This window comes from Thunnus thynnus, chromosome 10 (assembly GCF_963924715.1).
Source record: "Thunnus thynnus chromosome 10, fThuThy2.1, whole genome shotgun sequence".
Taxonomy (NCBI): Eukaryota; Metazoa; Chordata; class Actinopteri; order Scombriformes; family Scombridae; genus Thunnus; species Thunnus thynnus.
Genome location: NC_089526.1, coordinates 4,261,812 through 4,280,838, shown reverse-complemented (window position 1 = coordinate 4,280,838; position 19,027 = coordinate 4,261,812).

The window sequence follows — 19,027 nt, the reverse complement described above, 5'->3', positions numbered from 1 at the left end:
TGATCTCTTCATGCAAATATGCAGCCTCGGCACAGACAGGAAGCAGTTATTGGCTGATTCACTGCGGATCCTGTTTTAACTTCGTTCACGTTAAACTGACAGTAAATAACTTTATTAAGAGTCTGTTGGAGCAGCGACATGTTATGATTAATGGCTCGGTGCTTCAAACAGGCAACTGGCTAGTCTGCATGTGTAAATTATTAGACAAAACTACATTACTATTGAAAAACTTATAATAACTAATCATCTTTATATTAACCAATATTAGAAAGCTTTACATATTTTCTGTTTTGCCGCAGGAAAAGGTTACAACAAATCAGATACTGCAACATGTTGCTATGGCGATCACTGCAACTCCAGCTGGTGCAAATCCTACAAAAACACATTTAAATATCTTTACCTATGAAAATACTTTTTTCTGCAAAGTCATATTGTTGTAAACAAAATTTCTGTTTTTGGAGCACAACGTTTAGATTTGTTTAGTTCAGTTTAAACGGGCAATACTCCTTATCAACTACTCATTTTTTTGGGGGGTGGGGGGGGCTGCTGTAATTATCTTTGGTTTGGTGAAACCAAAGATAATTTTCCACTGTGTGGACAATTTCCCTCCATTCCATGAGACATTTTTGAGCTCTAGTTTCAGAGCTGTGGAGATGTCAGGAGGGTTAAGTTGGTTGTTTCCATCTGTTTCCAGTCTTTATGCTAAGCTAAGTTAGCCAGCTGTTGGCTCTAGCTTCATATTTATTTGTATTATTCTTATTCCTCTTCTTATATTCATTTGTATTATGTGTTTGAGTTTCTTTGTGTATGAATTGTGCTTTATAAATAAACTTTTCTTCTTCTCTAACTCTCAGCAAATAAGAGTATTTCCCAAAATTCATGAACTTTTCCTTTAAGCTAAGCTGCAGCCTGCTTACTTCTCCATGTTGTTGAGCTCTACTGGTGTCTAAAAAAACTATAAAAAGACATGAGAGAGCCACGTTGCTGAACTCGGGTGACATTGTTTTTGCTGCAACGATCAGAGCTCGCATAGTTTTCGTGGGCATTCGGAACAAAAACAGTGCATTTTTCATGTTGAACTGATGCAACCCTTACTCCGATTTTCCTATTTATTTGATCAGTTTGATTGATGATTGAGCTCCTGTTTTCTCCATCTAACCCATACTCCCCTTCGTCCACCCCTTCATCCTCCTCCTCATCCTCCTCCTCCTCTTCTACCTCCCTCTCTCTCTCTCTCTCTCTCTCTCTGTTTTCTTCGAGTTGTGTGGCTTCCACTTCCGTCGTGCCCATGAGCCGAATCTTCTGATCTTTACACGAAACAGATCAAGCTCTCCCTCGCACATGCACACACACACACACACACACACATACACACACAGAGGCTGAACATGGACACACACTCCTTCACCTCATCAAAGTGGTGGAAGTGTGTGTGGGACGATGGATTTGATGGAAAGGTTCGGGGGCTCGGAAGTGTTTTAGTGCATGTGTGTGTGTGTGTGTGCATGCGTGTGTGTTGGAGGGGTGTGCACACATGGCCACATGGACACAGACACACATAAACACACACACACACACACACAAACAGCTGGGACTTATCAGTGTTTACTCTCTCTTGTCTGACTGTACTTAAACTTTACCTCCTCTCTCTCCACTCTCTCTGTCCACAAACACACACACACACACACACACACACACACACACATACACACACACACACACATACACACACGTACAACCACCCAGCCAGATCGAGGGAAGCCTTTATCTGAGCTTGGCGCTAAGCTGTGAATGGCTGCGAAGTGTGTGTTGTCAGTGTGTGTGTGTGCACGTGTGTGTGTGTGTGTGTATGTTTGTGTGTTTAGCTTGGCAGACAGCCAGGGATATCGGACTGAAGCCAAACTTCTCCCTGAAGCAGCAGCCACGCGCCACAGCCTGCTGCGTATGTGTGTGTGTGTGTGTGTGTGCATATGTGTGTGTGTGTGTGTTAGTATCTTGAGATTTATATTTTATAGTGTCTCTGTTTCCTGCTGTTGTGCATGTGGGCACAACCCAGTCTGGGTTTCAGGTCCATATTTTTTATTCCACCTCAGGTCTGGGTCTAAACAGCTCTGTTCTGGCCCTCAGAAGAGTCTGAAAACATCAACAACACACCTCATACTCAGCCAAATTAATCTAAAAGCTGATTAAATGCTCGAGTGCGGCTTCATGTGAGAGACAGTGTCGTGTTTTGGTCAGGAGAGATATTCACCTCTGAAACCTGAGCTACTTCCTCAATATATATCACTCCATTCTGCTTCATTATACTGGGAGAAATATCTCAAAACCTGCGGTAACTCGGGCAAGCAGGAACATTTTTTGTATGTCTCATCCTGTCTCCAACGAATTTTCATTTCTGCATCTTCCTCTTTACAAATATAATGCTGAACTAACTTCGACATTAGCAGACATAAGTCTGCTGATGTTGCAGAGTTGCAATACAAGACAGTTCATCATGATCTATATAAAATAGATACACAGTGTAATCATAATTCTTAGAACAAAAATCATGTGCAAAAGGTTGTTTCAAGGTCAAATCTGTTGTTGAGTCCATTCAGTGTCCATCTGTAACCATGTCTCCTATAAAATGATGTTTATATACTCCTAATTTGAAACAGCAAATATGTTTTAAAAGAAATATAATGCCATTTAGATTAGTTTTTGATTAGCTTAATATGAAAAGGCTTTTTTGATTAACATTTCTGAAGAGTTGTAAAATGCTCATGGCTCACAACATATTTACTTTGATTACCGTATAACATCCACTGCAGGCAACTAAAGCATTATTAATGTTTTTATGGTGTTTTTTTAGGCAATCAAAGCACTTTGTTAAGTGCTCTGATTGCCTTTGATTTTTATGATTTCTTGGTTGAATCATAAAAAGTCAACGCTGACTTGAAGTGTGAAACCAAAAACCAACAAAACAAAATCTCAATCTTCCGCCACATTTCCTGCAAAAAAAAGTATTTGGAAAAACAAATTTGTGGTATATAAACATCAAGACAGAGTTGGAGAATCTGTGATCCTTTTTGGGTCACATGTGTGTGTGAAGGTATATACTGTAAGAACTGTGTCCCGGTGTATTGTGTTTCGCTCAGGTGTCACCTTATATTCCTGTGATACTGTATAAGTTTGTGTGTGTGTGTGTGTGTGTGTGTATGTGTGTGTGAATACTTGTCTATCTCAATACACACACAGGTAGACAAATGAACCAGAAATGAGTAGCTTTGTGCTGAGAAGTGCCCCATTTCATGTCACACACATACACACACACACACACACACACACACACACACACACACACATGCATAAACACAGTGCTGTTTTGTTGCAGAATATGTGTCACTGATGTCTTTCACCTGCTTTCTCTTTCTTGTCCTTGAATAGCCGTGACTTTAACTAAGCGGAGATAAAAGAGGGTTTGTGAGACCTTTATACAGTGTGTTAAAGTGTCTGTGAGTGATAGAGATGACAGGCTACATAACTGTAGAGGCATACAGTGTGTGTTTAAGTTCTGAAATTACCCAGCCTGAAAAGGACTTACTGAAATTGACCTAAACATGGAAGAAACACAACCCAAATGACACTGATCTGACAGCAACTGGTGTTAGTCATGTTGTTTACATTCATCAGGGTTAAAATTTAGAAACTCCATTGCCTGGTTCATTTCAGAAGGTAACATTTCGTTCACAGGAAAGTGGTGTTGAATTATTTTCTATGGCGGTAATGCACATAAAACATACATATAACACTTTATGAAATGAAGGTCTGGAGTTTCTCGTCTTACCAGAAAGAGTAAGTACAACTCATTACAATTACCCTAATGGAAATAATAATTAATAACCAAACCTACCAATCCTAATGATGTGTTCAGACAGAACATTCACACAAGTTTGACCACTGTGGACCATTGTGTTTATTTCCCCTAAACAGCCAAAGTATCAATTGTACGTTAGCTGGAAGCTAGCTAGCACACGAACAGTAGCTGTGTCTCAAATCACATACTTCTGTTAGTACACTTTCATGTAGTACACTGTGTACACTATGTACTTACTGACGTAGTGCGCAAATTTCTACAGGGTAGTGTTGTCTCAAATCAAACATGGCCGGTGTGCACTTACCGGAAATGACGATTGCAAATTAGCATTAGCTAGCGTTAGCATTCGTATTATCGTTCACGCTACCAAATCATTACAGACTGCTAAATTAACCCAAAAAACATACTGATGGCTTATATCCGACAACAATATAGTGGTGCTTAGTGCTAAAAAGCACATGTATAACTTTTACATTTGTATAATGTGTCGATGTTCACCGTAGTTACAACGTACTAGGCCACCATTTCCAGTTTGAAAAGTGGTCCCTCCCCTTCCGCTAAGTAGCCAAGATGGCGACCATTGAGAGCGAGAACTGTCCATAGTTCCACACTCAACTTTTTGACTGTTTTGAGTGGGTACTCACAGTGCACTGCATTTTTCCATACTTCTCAGTGTGAACGCACTTATGCACTCAAAATGTTAAGTGTAAGTACAGAAGTATGCGATTTGAGACACAGCAACCGTGTCTATGTGTTTGTTTTCAGTCCAGCTTCTAACTGAACTCAGAGCACACCAGAAAGTCTAGTCGCTCCTCTTTCCCTTCTCGTCTCTGTATGTTTATAAGGCAGATCCATAAAGCCCCGGGATATGTGTGAGTCAATTAATGCCTTAACTTTTTATGCAATCGCGCCGTCCTCTAATTCTCTTTGCATTCTGTCTGAACACACAGTGATAGTTATTCTAGTTCCAGAAGCTAGCTATAAAGGTAGCAACATTAGCTGAACTGGTTAGCTTGCTACACAAAACATTTGAGAGCACACACGAACACCATCCCAATCAAAACACGCCGTGCTTTTGTACTGCAATTTTTATTTTATGTGAGAAGTACATTATGGAGTTCCATTAGCTAAAACAACCTACTAAAGTTACTTAAGTCAGTAATGATCTCTGGTCCTTTTGGGGCCCAAACTCTTATTATATGTTTATAAACTTCACCACTGGCCTTGAAGAAACCATAATAGCCAGTAACCCAGTTGTATATTTTATTACACACACACACAATCACTGCTTGCTGTAATAAAAGCTGAGGGTAGCAACAATGAAGCAATCCAGGCAATCTGAGAGGAGAAGCCTGAAAACAGAAGAGCAGTAAATCCATTTCACTTTTCAAGGCCAGCAGGTCATTGGGTTAATGTTACCAGCACACTGCGGCCTCTCCGCAAGCTGATAAGAGATCGCAGGCAACGCGTATGTATGTGCTTGTGTGTGTGTCTGATTGTGAATTGAGCTCCTCTCAGATCTTAACAGTCTCAATGAACCAGTTAAATCCTGCTATATGATCAGATAGCTCTCATACATACATACATACATACACTAACATCCACACCCAAACCACTTTTTACGGACTCCACTACCAAATTCTTTACATTTTCACCTTCAGAGGCCCTAAACTCCCTCCTGGATATGCTGTTCTTGTGACCAGTCATTATAAATCTTATGAAGCAGAGACTTCCTACTGTGAGGTCCAGTCTTTGTCAGCACAAGTTGACTTTCACCTCCTGCTAGTTATGTTTTTGGTGAGACCCCCCAGCGTCTTTTGGCCTAATTACAAAATGAACACAAGCAGAGTTTAATTTAGATGTATTTTAATTAATCAGGTTATTAATCTGATTCTAATGTATAGTTGACAGCTGGGGCTGTGGACAACACGCCGCTGATTATATTTATTGATTTTTTTTCTTAAAAGCAGATGATATTCAGTCTGGGTTATAGGTGAGTGCTTTGAGTTTGTTTTGTCTGGTTAAGGCTTTGCCCCCAAAGAGTGGTTTGAATATAAGCTCAAGACCTTTATTGAAAAGTGTGATGCTACCATGAGTTACTGTTTGTAACCAGTTACAGTCCTCAGGTGGCTGGGTACCTGCTGCAGAAACAATTTAAACAGATTTATGAGTAAAAAGGCACATTTGAATTCATTTGGGCCCATGAGAAAATTAAACATTTAAGCCAAATGATCAAACCAAGACATTATCCATCTGCATTAACTCCAGGAAAAAATGGCCCAGTACACAAGGTCGATCACACTTCTCCCATTTCTGAAATGTTTGCAGAAGTATAGGAGCTGTCAGCAATTTTACTTTTAATTTTAGAGTTCTTGTTCTGCATTGTGACAATAAAATCTCCCTTTGTGCTGCAAGGCAATCCATTAGTTTCCTTCAGTTTCTCATAATGTCACAAAAAAAATAAAATTTCCCAGGTCATTCATAATGTGAAGCGCATTCTAGTCGCTGCAACAGGTTTTTCTCAGCTTTGTATGTTTATGGTAATAAAATATCTTGGTATTGACGCAGACAGACACTTTGTGTATCTTAGCTCAGGCAAGAAGACAACATTCAGTTTGGCCCGGGTCCTGAAGGTTACAGTTGTGGTCAGCATTTTGCCATTAAGGGTCTCTAAGGGGCAGCTTGGCCTCAGATAATTGGGGTTATGGCAGTGATAGGCTTGTAGGGTTGAGGCGAGGGTAAGGACCCAGGTTTGAACCAGAGTTTTAGGTGCTTTGAAGGGTCAACTTGGCTCCAGATTTGGGAGTTAAGGCACCAGAAAGGAGGAGGTGTTTTTAGTGTTTGCTTAGTTTGAGTTCTCCAGTGTCCTCAGCTGTGATCAGTGTTTGGGCTTGGAGCATTAAGAGGGATCTCTGAATGTCAATGTGGTTCCAAATTCTGGATTTATGGTGGTAAAGGCATCAGTATGCTTCAAACAAAATACTTGTGTGATATTCCTCCACATCTTTCTGATGTCAGAATCAGGGGAGGTTGGGTCCAAACTCGCAGTCAGCTCACAATGTCAGAGAATCAGCGTTTTGTCGAATAGATGTCAAACTTACTGTCAATGTTGGAAAATTAATTAGCTTCTGGGATTGGTGCATTACTGCAGAATTTGCTGCTAAGCTTTTCTTATTTTCAGTTTTTGAAGGTTCCAAATTTGAGTCAAACTGAGCAAAGAAGGGCCTCTGAATGCTGAGTTCAGGGTCAGCTGAGAGGGCTAGAGAATCATAGAGAATATGATCCCTTTCCCTCTATCCCACATAGAATGGTTCTTCAAGGTTGTAGCATTGTCCAGCTTTTGTTGTTGGAAGGCAGGATTAATACCTGATTGGAACAAACGCCAGAGAGAAGAGGTCATTTCTAAGCTTAGCTTAGCTCCATTTCTAGAAGGTTGTAGCTGTGGTAAACATTTTGGAGTAGGTGTCATAATTTAAGCTTTGTTAGGCATCTGAATGCTGCATGGTTCCAAGTCTTGAAGAATTGTGACAGTGGTCAGTTTGAAAGGTCAGAGCAAGGGTCTGGACCGACATTAAAGGAAAACAGGACAAAGTTAAATCAACTGTGTGTGTTGGGGTAAACAGTACCAAACAGGTTTGATGCAAGTTCTTGGGGGTTATGTCACTGGTCAGCTATATTTAGGACTTCTTCACTATGAGTTGAGAAGGGCTTTTGTATCCTGTATGTCTCTATGTCTTGGGATATTTGATCAGCTTACAGGGTTGGAGTATGGACAGGCTAAGGGGCATCTAGAGGTGAACTTAATTCTCAGTTTGTTGTTAACAGCATTAATAGCATTGGTCAGCTTTAGATTGGAGACAGAGATCCTGGCTGGCCCAATGTTGTAGTCTTGGTCAGCATTTTGAAGTCAGGATGGACTGCTGAAAGCTACATTTATCCAAATTTTTGGGGTTACTGCAGTGGTCAGTTTTGGAGGGTCAGAGTGTGGGTTGTTGCCAGGGTTAGAAAGGAGAAAGGGCCTCTGTGGGTCATCCTGGCTCCAGGTCTAGGGGGTAATGGCAGTGGTCAGTTCCTGGGCGGAGGAGCCTCCATGGCCCCGGGGCCTCTGCAGTGTCCGGGGGCCAGGCTGCGGCCAGGTCAGCGGGTGATGGATGAGGCCGAGGCTGCTTATGGCAGGTGCCCACCAGCCCCGACCGGTCCAGCTTAATCAGCACAGCACTTGGACAACAGACCCCATTTAACCTCCTAATGACCGGTCACTCAATCTGGACACACACACAAAGAGAAAAAAACATGTGCACACACACTAATTACAGCGTAAAACCAGAAAACTAAATAAGATTAAATACATAAATGAAGAAATAAAGATGCATGCATAAAGGAAGATTTAGTGCTGAATGAACACTCACACACACACATACAGTCACACACACACACTAGCTACCGCCTGCTGCGCTGCCATTCGGCCATTTATTGATTTCTTGTTTATGAAGTCAGAAACAATTAAAGAGCTGGTTGTAGCGCCAGATAATGTAATTAAAGCATCACAGCTGAGTGCACTGAGCTGCTGCAGACTCATGTGATCTAATCACTGTTTACTATACGTTTGGTAATAGTTCAGTCAAACTGACAATCAAGACAGAACTCTTGGTTTGGTTCTATTGGATGTTCAAGGGAAATATTATATGTATATTCCCTGTTTTATGTCTGTGTGCATTGAAAAAGTATATTTTAATTCATTTTAATTCGTTTTTGCATGTTTGTATCTTTGGTTCAGTTGCGCTGCACTTTTGTCAGTTGAGCGTATCTCCGGCTCCCCACAGTGACCCACTTTCTGCCGACCATCGTCATTGTCTCACTTCATTCTGCTTCATTTGGCAAAAGAGTGTGTTGTGTGCATGTGTGTGTGTGTGTCTATGAGTGTGTGCACATGTGTAAACGTGTGTTTAAATTCATTCATAACTCAGACATTCACTCTAATATGTAAGCGCTCTGTCAGTTTTTCTGTAAAAGTTGTTCTGACTACTTTTTATTAAACTTTTTGTACCATTTCTCAAACGTGACTAAAAGCGGCCGCATTATTATTCAATATCACAGAAAATAGCTTGCAAACCAATCACAATAGACCAGGAATTGGAGCTTTAAATGCTGCTTGTTGATCAGAAAGACTCATGTAAGGTATATAAGCTACGATGCATCTGTAAACGTGGCCGAAAGCTGGTTCAACCCTGAAATTAGAGAACTTTTGTCCCTCAACACAGATGATCAGATGACAAGAAGTTAAGACAGTCTCCGTGTGTCTTTTCAGGCTTGAGGAGTCTGGAGATGTGGGGTGTCAACGACGTGTCAACTGTTTTCCTCCCTCCTCTCCTTGCACGTGCTGTTAGGAATCGTGTGTGTGTGCTCAGGCTGATCACATTAGTGAAAGTGAAAAGTGTTAATTGGACAGTTAATATCAGAGGTGTGACCGCTAATTAACATAATGTGTGACAGATAACAGTTTGTGTATTGAGTGTTTGTTTTCATTAAGGAGAGCACACACAACTGTTTGATGGATGTGCAACCGACCATGTTCACATTTTCCTTTCAAAAACGCTCATGTTTGCTAATTGATTGTCTCCTGGAGGTGATTTCCCAGTCGAACTAAAGGAAAAGCATTCAAAACAAGTCACTCTCACAACTGCATTATCACTAGAAAATGATTTAATGTTTTTATTCAAATCACAGGCAATCACATTCAAGTTTCCAATTTCTGATTTTCATTTTCAAAGTCAGTGAAACAATGACGAAGGGAGAAAGGAAGCGGGGAGAGGGGAAAAGGAACAGCAGAAAGGTGGAAGACGTGCAGAAAAGTGGATTTAAAAAAGGATCAAAGAAAGCCAAAAGAGAGGAAGGAAAGACAATATGAGCAAGAAGGAAGGAGGATGAGAGGAAGAGAGGAGACAAATGGAGGGAAATTAGTGGGAATGGAGCAAAATTAGAGAAACACAGGTGGGGGGAAAAGCAAGGAAGAGATGAAAGAAAAAAAAAGGGTGAGACGGGAGAAAGAGGATGGGGTTAGGAAGGATAAAAAGGAGTTAGGAGGAGGAGGGGAGGGGTTAAACAAGACTGAGTGGAAAAAAAATAACTGCGAGCCCAAAGTGACACACAAACTTTATCTGAGCCCACACACATGCACACTGCTAGGAGCTCCGGTGTATCAGGAACATTATATAAACACTATAGGAACGTTGCAGCAGGCCGTTGCAGTCAGCAGCTCCGGTCAGAGGACAACGGAGCCGGGAGCAGGTGAGACCCGGCGGGAGGTCTGCGGGGGGGGGGGGGGGGGAGGGGGAGACATGCCGGAACTGCGCTACGAGCTGCTTCAATGATTTTTTCTACCTTTTAAAGTTAGTTGTGTGGTTTTATTATCAGTTTGAGAGCGTTTTTTTAAATGCCAATAAGGACTCTGTGTGATTAGCTGAATTTATAGCTGTTGTATTTTAATTAATGGGATTGTAATGTCGGTTTTCTTTTGGCTATAGCCTAAAATAGTCTTATTCGCGTTCAACCTAAGTGTCTGTGGTCGTTTAAAGCGCTTAAATTCGAATTAATTAACACGTGGTCTCCTATATCATTGTGTTCTTGCAGGGACTTGCAATGTGCAATATAGGTAATTTGTAATATTCCTATAATATTACTATATCTGATCTATCTACAGTGTTTTTTTTATTAGGCTATAATGCATGATAATGAATTTAGAGGTAGAAAAGTAAAAACAAGGTGTCCTCTCCTCTCGTATCAGTGTAACAGGTTGTTTGCGGTTCGCTGAGTGAGACAGAGACAGAGCAGTGATTGTATTTCTCGTTTATCTGCTCCAAGAGACTGTGTCTGAACTCTTCTCAGCTGTTCTAATCAAATTTAAAAGCCAATAAGAAGTTAAAACTCTGTCAGACATCAGAGAAGGAGAAGGAAGTCAAAACTGATCCCGTCAGGTGAGACGATGAAATGATGCAATGAAAGGATGAATGGACCTCCTGCTTATTGTTAAAGACTGTTAAACACTGTATATTAAAATAATAACACAGTAGTTGAAAAAAAAAAGGCAAAAAGTCCAAATAATTATGCACCATATGAATATTATGATGTCATAATAAACCAGGATATATATGGGACTGCTAATATCAATATCCATCTAATTTCACTTCACTTCACACCTCCAGTTTATAGAAGAAAAGTATAAAAGAATAATATAAAATTGACAACTTTTTAACTTTAATATAATGTAATTATAATGAAATACTTAATCCCAATATATCCTTTCTTTTCTCTCTTTTACATCATGCATCAAGAGCAGTTTGGAAAAACAGTGAAATAGAAGCAGAGTTTTGACATAAATCAAAGTTTTAGTACACAGAAATAAAAAAAATATTCTCAGCCAAAGCACACATTTGTTTTAAACTCATACACGAGAACGACTCGGATCAATATCAACGGTTACTGGCAGATGAATCACCGTTCAGTCCCTGACAGCCAAATATCAGCCACCAATAAATATCAATAAAACATGAACTGATCCATAAACATGCTATTCTATAAGCACAGACACACTGTGACTCCTATAAGGATAGCATAGAAGCATATTACACAGATAGAAGCAGTAAACAACAATAATAATAATAATAATAACTCGTTTAAGTCCCTTTAGTAATATAACAGGAATATGAATGTGATACAATCTGAGATAAAAACACCACAAAGAACAATGAAGTCACTATTAATTGGATCTTTTTTTAACCACAGACACATTGTAAGTCTTTAAGTATAATAGTTGCACCAGAGTGGTTTGTCCTCAGGCTTTTTATAATGGAAACTTAGGACAGGGGGGTAACATTGACATCAGTCATGTGTGTGTTTGTGTGTGTTATCTCCACGCTGCTGTTGCATGTGGTGACTCATTACACGTTTCCGCTGTTTACTGGAATATCGCTGGAACATGTTTATGTCCTGAAGTTTTTAATGGCTACCTGAGAGCGAATACGGGAAGCCTCTGGGTTTCTTTCTTTTTTTTTTTTTTTTCTTACTAAAGTGCTTTATAAAAGTTGATTTATTTTTGTTTCTTAAAAGGGTTCTTCAGCTTGTCTCAGCACTGACGCTCATTGTTGGCCGAAAGTGACGTACGCAGCAGTGAAACTGACTCACATGACTGGACCTCTCTGTACTCAGACTGGGAAATAAATAACAAATAAAAGGCCAAACAATGAGAAGTTGCTGTGAGCTTATCAGCCAACTGCTCAACTTTTTTATAGTGTTTAGGCCTGGCTGCTTTTTTTGTATTCTTATAAATCCAGAACGTTTCCTCCAGATGTAACATCGTGGGACATGCTATATGGCCTTTCCCTATATTCTCAAAAAGAGAAGTGAAGTTACTAAAATAAGAAAAGAAAGGGAAGAAAAACTAATTTAATGAGCCAATGTTTACTGAGTCACGTTTTTTTTAACGTCACAGACTTCTGCTTATGTAGCCCGCTTACATAATTCTAGAGGCTGACATATATGTTACCAAAAAAGGATAACATCATACAAAGCATCACCCGTCTGGTTGGAAACGCCGAGTGACAGCCTGTGTTTTCTGCAAACATTTTGTCAGAGCAGCTACCGTCGACAGCAATGGGAAGTGATTAGCTAAACTTAGCATAAACACTGGAAACAAGGGGAAACAGCTAGCCTAGCTTTCTCCTAAGTGACTTCAAGACTCAGTTTATTGCATCCAGGCTAGCTGTTTCCTGCTGCTTCTAGTCTTAATGCTAAGCTAGACTAATTGGCTGATGGCTCTAGCTACAAATTTAACATACAGACACTTAGTAGAAACAGGAATGTTAGCAACCAAACTAGACTAGAGAGGACAGACTGGTCTTTTAGTTTTAGGAAACACTACGCAGGATAAAACATCAAATTGTTGCACCTGATGCTAATCTTTGTTCCCGACAGCTCATGTCTGTCAGCTCTGACCTTTATCTGACTCTATAGTCTGATCCAGACGTAACCTTTACCAGACCTTAACCATAGTGTAGCTGACATGCGTTATTCTTATGTTGTTCTTGCAGGAATTAATTATTTTCAAGTATTTTTTTAAAAAGTCGTCATTGAACATAATTTGAGGTGCACAGAATCATCATGTATGCAAATATAACTCTGAGCGGACTCTTGCAGGATTTACCTGAAATGCATTTTAACGTCAGGTCTGAACACAGTGTGTGTGTGTGTGTGTGTGTGTGTGTGTGTGTGTGTGTGTGTGTGTTTAGTCAGGCTCTTAATGAGAAGTGTGTTTGGTTGCGTGCTGAGGACACTGTGATTAGCTGTAGACACTGAGGGGGAGTTAATGTGGGGGGGACGACTGTCTGGTTTGGGTACCCTTGGCCTTTCTGCTACAGCCATCTGTTGAGAGAGTGTCGAGATGAACCAACTTTGTGTGTGTGTGTGTGTGTGTGTGTGTGTGTGTGTGTGCGCTCACACAGCAGGGGTGGATTGGCAAGATTAGGGGAGTTGGCTACCACACCCCTCCTCCTCCTCCTCGTCCGTCCCCGATGCTCCTCCATCCCGTCTTTTTCAGGGCCTCGACCCTGACGCATGCCACGCGTTTGCGACAATCCCTCACACACACACACACACACACACACACAGAAAGAGAGAGAGAGAGAGAGAGAGAGAGAGGGGGATCATGGTTGGGTCTAACCTGCCTAATTCTCTCTAATGGCTTCTCTATTCAGGGATTAACTCCCTAAATCCACACACACACACACACACACACACACACACACACAGAGGGTCCTTCACGCACTGGCCAACAGTATAACCGTCATTTGGTGACACACCGTCACACACACACACACACACACACACACACACACACAAAGGAAATGGACAGTAGCTGATCTCTTCGCAGTGATTTGGCGAGGCATCAAATGGCCTGTGGGCTACAATTAAAATGTTTGAGACTCAGGGGACGACTGGAGGGGAGTCAGGGGAGGACGGGGGATAGAAAGAAAGGAGAAGAAAGAGGAGGAGGAGGAGGAGGAGAGAGAGAAAGGAGAGAAAAGAGTGTTTTTCTGTTTCCTTTTACGGGCCTTTTTTTCTCGGTTATCTGTGTGTGTTTTATTGGCCAAGTCAGTTTCCCAAATCCAAAGAATTTAGTGTTTTAAATGTCTCTCCAGAGTTGTTAATTATTTAAAAAAAAAAAAAAAAAAAACCCAGACTGAAACGAGAACACATGCAGGTCTGCTTCTGCTAAATCACCCAAATTCAAACTGTTGTTGCAGTTGATTTATCTCAAATACAGTGTGAAGGAGGAGAGATGCAACCTGGTTTGAAGATGACCTCAAGAGGGGCTGCAGACTGAGAGACACTGACCGTAGTAACCTTTCTGTTTTGTTTTGTTTTTTTTATCTGTTATCTAACCAGGTCGTCTCACTGAGATCCAGATCTGTTATTCAAGAGAGACAAAAACGTTGAGAGAAAAGGCTGCATACAGGTCAGTGTCTGGTTCCAGCTGCACACATGACGGGACACACATGACGTAAACAAACAGGAATACTGCGGAATATGGGAGGTTTTAAAATCTCTGGGGCAAGGAAGTGTGATTTCATAGAGACGCAGAGTCAGAAGTAACTTTAAAGTGTAAAACAGGGGAGATAGATCAGTTTCAGAAGGCAACACTATCTTCCATCATACAGGTTTACAAATGTGTGTTGGAGGAATTGTAATCGCCACCTGGATTATGTTTATTGACAACATTTGTTCCGGTTCTGAACGTCCCGCGTCACGTTCGTTTGAATATCTTGAGTTTGGACTGTTGCTCAGACTAAATAAAACATTTGATGATGTCACCTCGGGCTCTAGGAAATTTTGACAAGCATTTTTTCTCACAGTTTTCAATGTTTTATAGACCAAAACGATGAATCGAATAAATAATCGGAAGAATAACTGACAATGAAAGTAATTGTTAGTTGCAGCATCTTAATGCTACAGCATGTGCTTCCAACTCTGTGGAAACAGTTTAGGGGAAAAGCCTTTCCAACATGACGATTCTCCCACTTTGGGATGAGCTGGAACAGCGACTATGAGCCAGACCTTATCACCCAACATCAGCGTCAGACCTCACTAATGCTCTTGTGGCTGAATGGGAGAAAATCCTCACAGCTGGTTTCCAACATCTGCTGGAAAGTCTGAAAACCAGAAGGTTGATTTTGAAGAGAGATGCATGTAATGTTTCTGTGTCCACATACGTTTGGACCGACGTCTTGACCGTTATAAGCGTTAACACGACTTGACAGGGAACGTTCCTCTCCAAAGGAATGTGAAGTCGGCGTTAATCCCACCTGTAGCCCCCGAAACTTCATTCACCCATCCCATCCCCTTTCTCTCACCCCTTCCCCCTCACCCTCCTCCTTTCTCCTCTCTCACCTTCACTCTCCCTCCTCCAATCCGACTCTCCTCTCCTCTTATCTCCTTTTATTACCTCTCCTCTCCTCCTTGTAGCTCCTATTTAGAAAACCTCCGACTGAGAGCCGATTCCAGAAGAACTCTCTGGCTACAACTCCTTAGCAGAGAGTTTATGAAAGAAGAAAGTGTGTGAGTCCATGCATGCATGCATGTGTGTGTGTGTGTGATAGAGGCCCTCTGTTAAACTAACAGAGACCCAGGAGGTCTCTCGGCCCTCTTTTGTCTCTCCTCTCTGTCTCCTGCAGGCATGCATGCAGGGCCGCTGCAGGAACAAAAAGACACATTTCAATGTGACTTCAGAGCTGTTTGTGTGTGTGTGTGTGGGGGGGGGGGTAAAACTACCCTTACATATACCCCCCCCCTCGCCCCCTAGCTACCCCCACAAAGAGAGAGGGAGATTTAATGTGACTTGAGTTTGATGGGGTTACTGGCAAAGACCATTTGAACTCTTGATATTATAGGAATAACCAACAAAAGAACATTTTGCAGCTGTTTAACTCCAATATATCGAATAGTCACAACTGAATATAATCAGGAGACACAGTTGCAGACTGACAAACTGACAAGAAAAAAATGAGTTCACACTTTAATGTTTTGATGATCAAACAGTCACCTGATTCCACATGGAGCACAGAGGCTGTAGCTTGGATTCATTCACATTTGGATAAAATGTCATCAAACCGTCTATATCTAAGACCTGTTCTTCTGCTGTCCATCAGTATTTTGTGCTACTGGCAGAAATTCAGAACATCAAGGAGGGCAACAGAATCATGTGAAAGTTATGTATCTTACCATATATTGATGAAATGGATATTATCCTTTAAGAGTGGTGGATTTTGTCACCTTTCAAGTCCCACAGGGCATCAGGGGTGGAGTGTTTGATACTCAGTTTTGGAAAGAGTGAGAGAGTTTTTTTTTGAGACACGCCTATAACAACAGGTCATCTAGTTCGAGCAGTTCCTCATCGCGAGCTGAGCCGTGCCAGACGCTGCAACAGTTTGATGCTATCGTAGCCACAAAACAAAATGTGCTTGAAGTTAGAGTACCTTGGAGGCGAGTCTGAGAAAGGAGATGAGTGAGAGTGCAACAGGAAACCAGGGGTGGGGAGGGAGGGACACAGATATAGAGAGACTTCTCACATGTTTTCAGATCATTGCAGATCTTTCTAGCTGGAATTATCTTGTAAGTACATGTTGTCAGAGAGAGATCGGTTGCATAATTTGCGCAAACAATCTGGGGGGGGGAAAGAAATGTGCAGCATCTTTGAGATGTGATTTTTTTTTTTGGATATGGTTTGGAAAAACAAAACATAACCAACCTCCTCTGACTCCCACACATATACCTCACGCTCAAAGTGTGAGTACATCACATCACGCCACTTCATGTAGTCATCAACAAAGGCTCTTTACTTAATCCCTGTTATGAAACTTACTTCAGTGGAACTTGTGAGTTTGTTTTTTCCAAACGGAGCGTCAAGTATGTGATACACCTGCCCTTCAGGCGGTTTAAATCCTGAGAACAATGTCGCCGGTAATTCACAATAAAAACGCGGAGTGTAGGTATAGTTTGTTGTAACAACGTATCACCATGGCGATCGTTCTCATATCCAGCAGTTGGCTGAGGATAACCCCATCTGTCACTCGCGACACAGTTTTTTATTTAAATTTGATTATCGGAGCAGCGCAAGTTTATGAATTACTTCCTATTTTATGCACAGATCTCAGTGGCGCCTATGCATGCAAGTAGGATAATTTTCTGCATTCAGGAACCAACTTCCATTGGCTCTTCTATTTTTAAACACACCAAACAACACATTAAAACTCACAAGTTTCATAAAACTTTACTAAAAATCAGTGGGTTGTGCATATGAACTCATCGCGTGAGAACCGAAAACACGACCGCACTTGAAAGCACCATTACTGTCCAGCATTACATTTCTCCCTCAGAGCTACATGTTTATGCAAAATAGTTGAATATGAATGTACAGTAATTTGGTGACTATGTAGGTGTGTGAGATAAATCAGCAACCAGAGCATGTGCTCTTAAAAAAAAAAAAGCAGACAACTCTTTTCTTCTTCTTCATCTCTCTCTCTCTCTCTCACGCATTCTTTCTCTACATCTCTTGCTCTCTGTTTCTAGTTGTTTTTCAGAGGGAGGAATTGCTTGGTTGCAAAGGATCAACATGTCCGACAGCTGTGGGACAGATCTGCAGCTGTGTGTGTGCGTGCGTGCATGTGTGTGTGTGTGTGTGTATATGTGTGTGTGTGTCGGGGTCGTCCGTTGGCAGGAAGCAGTAGGCAGCGAGTGATGTGGTCAGACCCTCTGTCACCAGAGAGAGAGAGGGAGGGAGGTCCTATGTCTCTCTCTCTCTCTCTTCTTCTTCTCTTCTTCCTGTTGCTTGTTTTCTTTTCCTGATCATCGTTCTTCATTAGAGAAGGAAAAGAACACAAACAGACAGAATCGTTTGGCTCTCCGAAAGACTGATACTGGATGATTGTTGGCGGTGATATCGCTTCAGCTTCACGGTTTTCACATCAGCAAAAAACAGAAAACGACTTTTATACAAACCAATATCATCTATTTGTTTCCCGGCTCCTGTGTTTTAGTTGTAGAAGTCTTTAGCAGCGTGAAGCTATAAAATTGTTTATTTGGACGGATTCATTCATATTTTTTCAAGTGTTGTCGGCTAAATCTGCCCAGAAACTGGAAAAATCCAGGCGATAAATAACAATAAACTCAACGCTGCATTTCTATTGGCAGCTAGTGTGTTATTGATCAGTTTAACATCCAACAATCAATATGGAATCAATCCAAGCTCATGTACGTCACGTCAAGCTTGACTAATCTGATTCTTAATTAAACCACAGAATCAGCTCCAGATGTCTTCCTGACTTTGTTGTTTTTTGTTCTTTTTTTATTTCATATTCTTTGTTTTCTGTTATTTTGCACGTTTAATTTCTCATTTTTTAAACACACAAATTCATTTTCTGTCGCTGTTTCTCCTCAAAATTTTTATTCTTTTGTACAAGTTTTCTTTTCAATGCAGCTTCTGTTCTTTAGGTTTCTGATGTGTTGAGGAAAAAGTTAATGAAAAAAAAAAAGCGAGAAAAACGAGGAACAGCGATTTGTGATTTATTTTGTAGGCGAGGCATCAAGAGGAAAAAACAAGGGGAGAGAAAAGTGATGGAAAAAAGTGGAGAGAGAGAGAGAGAGAGAGAGAGAGGTCAGTGTGGAAAATTATTTTTGTAAATACAACGTTGTAATCAAAGGCAAGGAGGGGAGAGACGGCGGGGACGGGGGGATGGGGGGGGGCCAGTGAGTAGGAGGTAAATTGAGGGAGTCGGGGGGACAATTAGATGGGAATTTCCAGTGTTAGTGAGCGAGTGAGCTTTTGTTATAACAGAGAAAGAGAGAGAGAGAGAGATGTGAGTTTTTCTCATGTGTCCATTGAATTTAAAAAAAAAAAATTTATAATATACTAATGTAAGTTAGGATTATTAAAACAGGGAGAGGGATGTATAGGAGCTCTACAGAGGGAAAAAAACAGAGGAGAAAATGAGGAGTTATATGTAGAAAAAGCCCCTCTCAGACATGCACCTCATTACAACAATTTTACAACGGAAATTTTACCACTTTGGACCTAAAAATGTTTTAGTAACACTTTAAGCAAAGCACAATTCTGAATTTAAT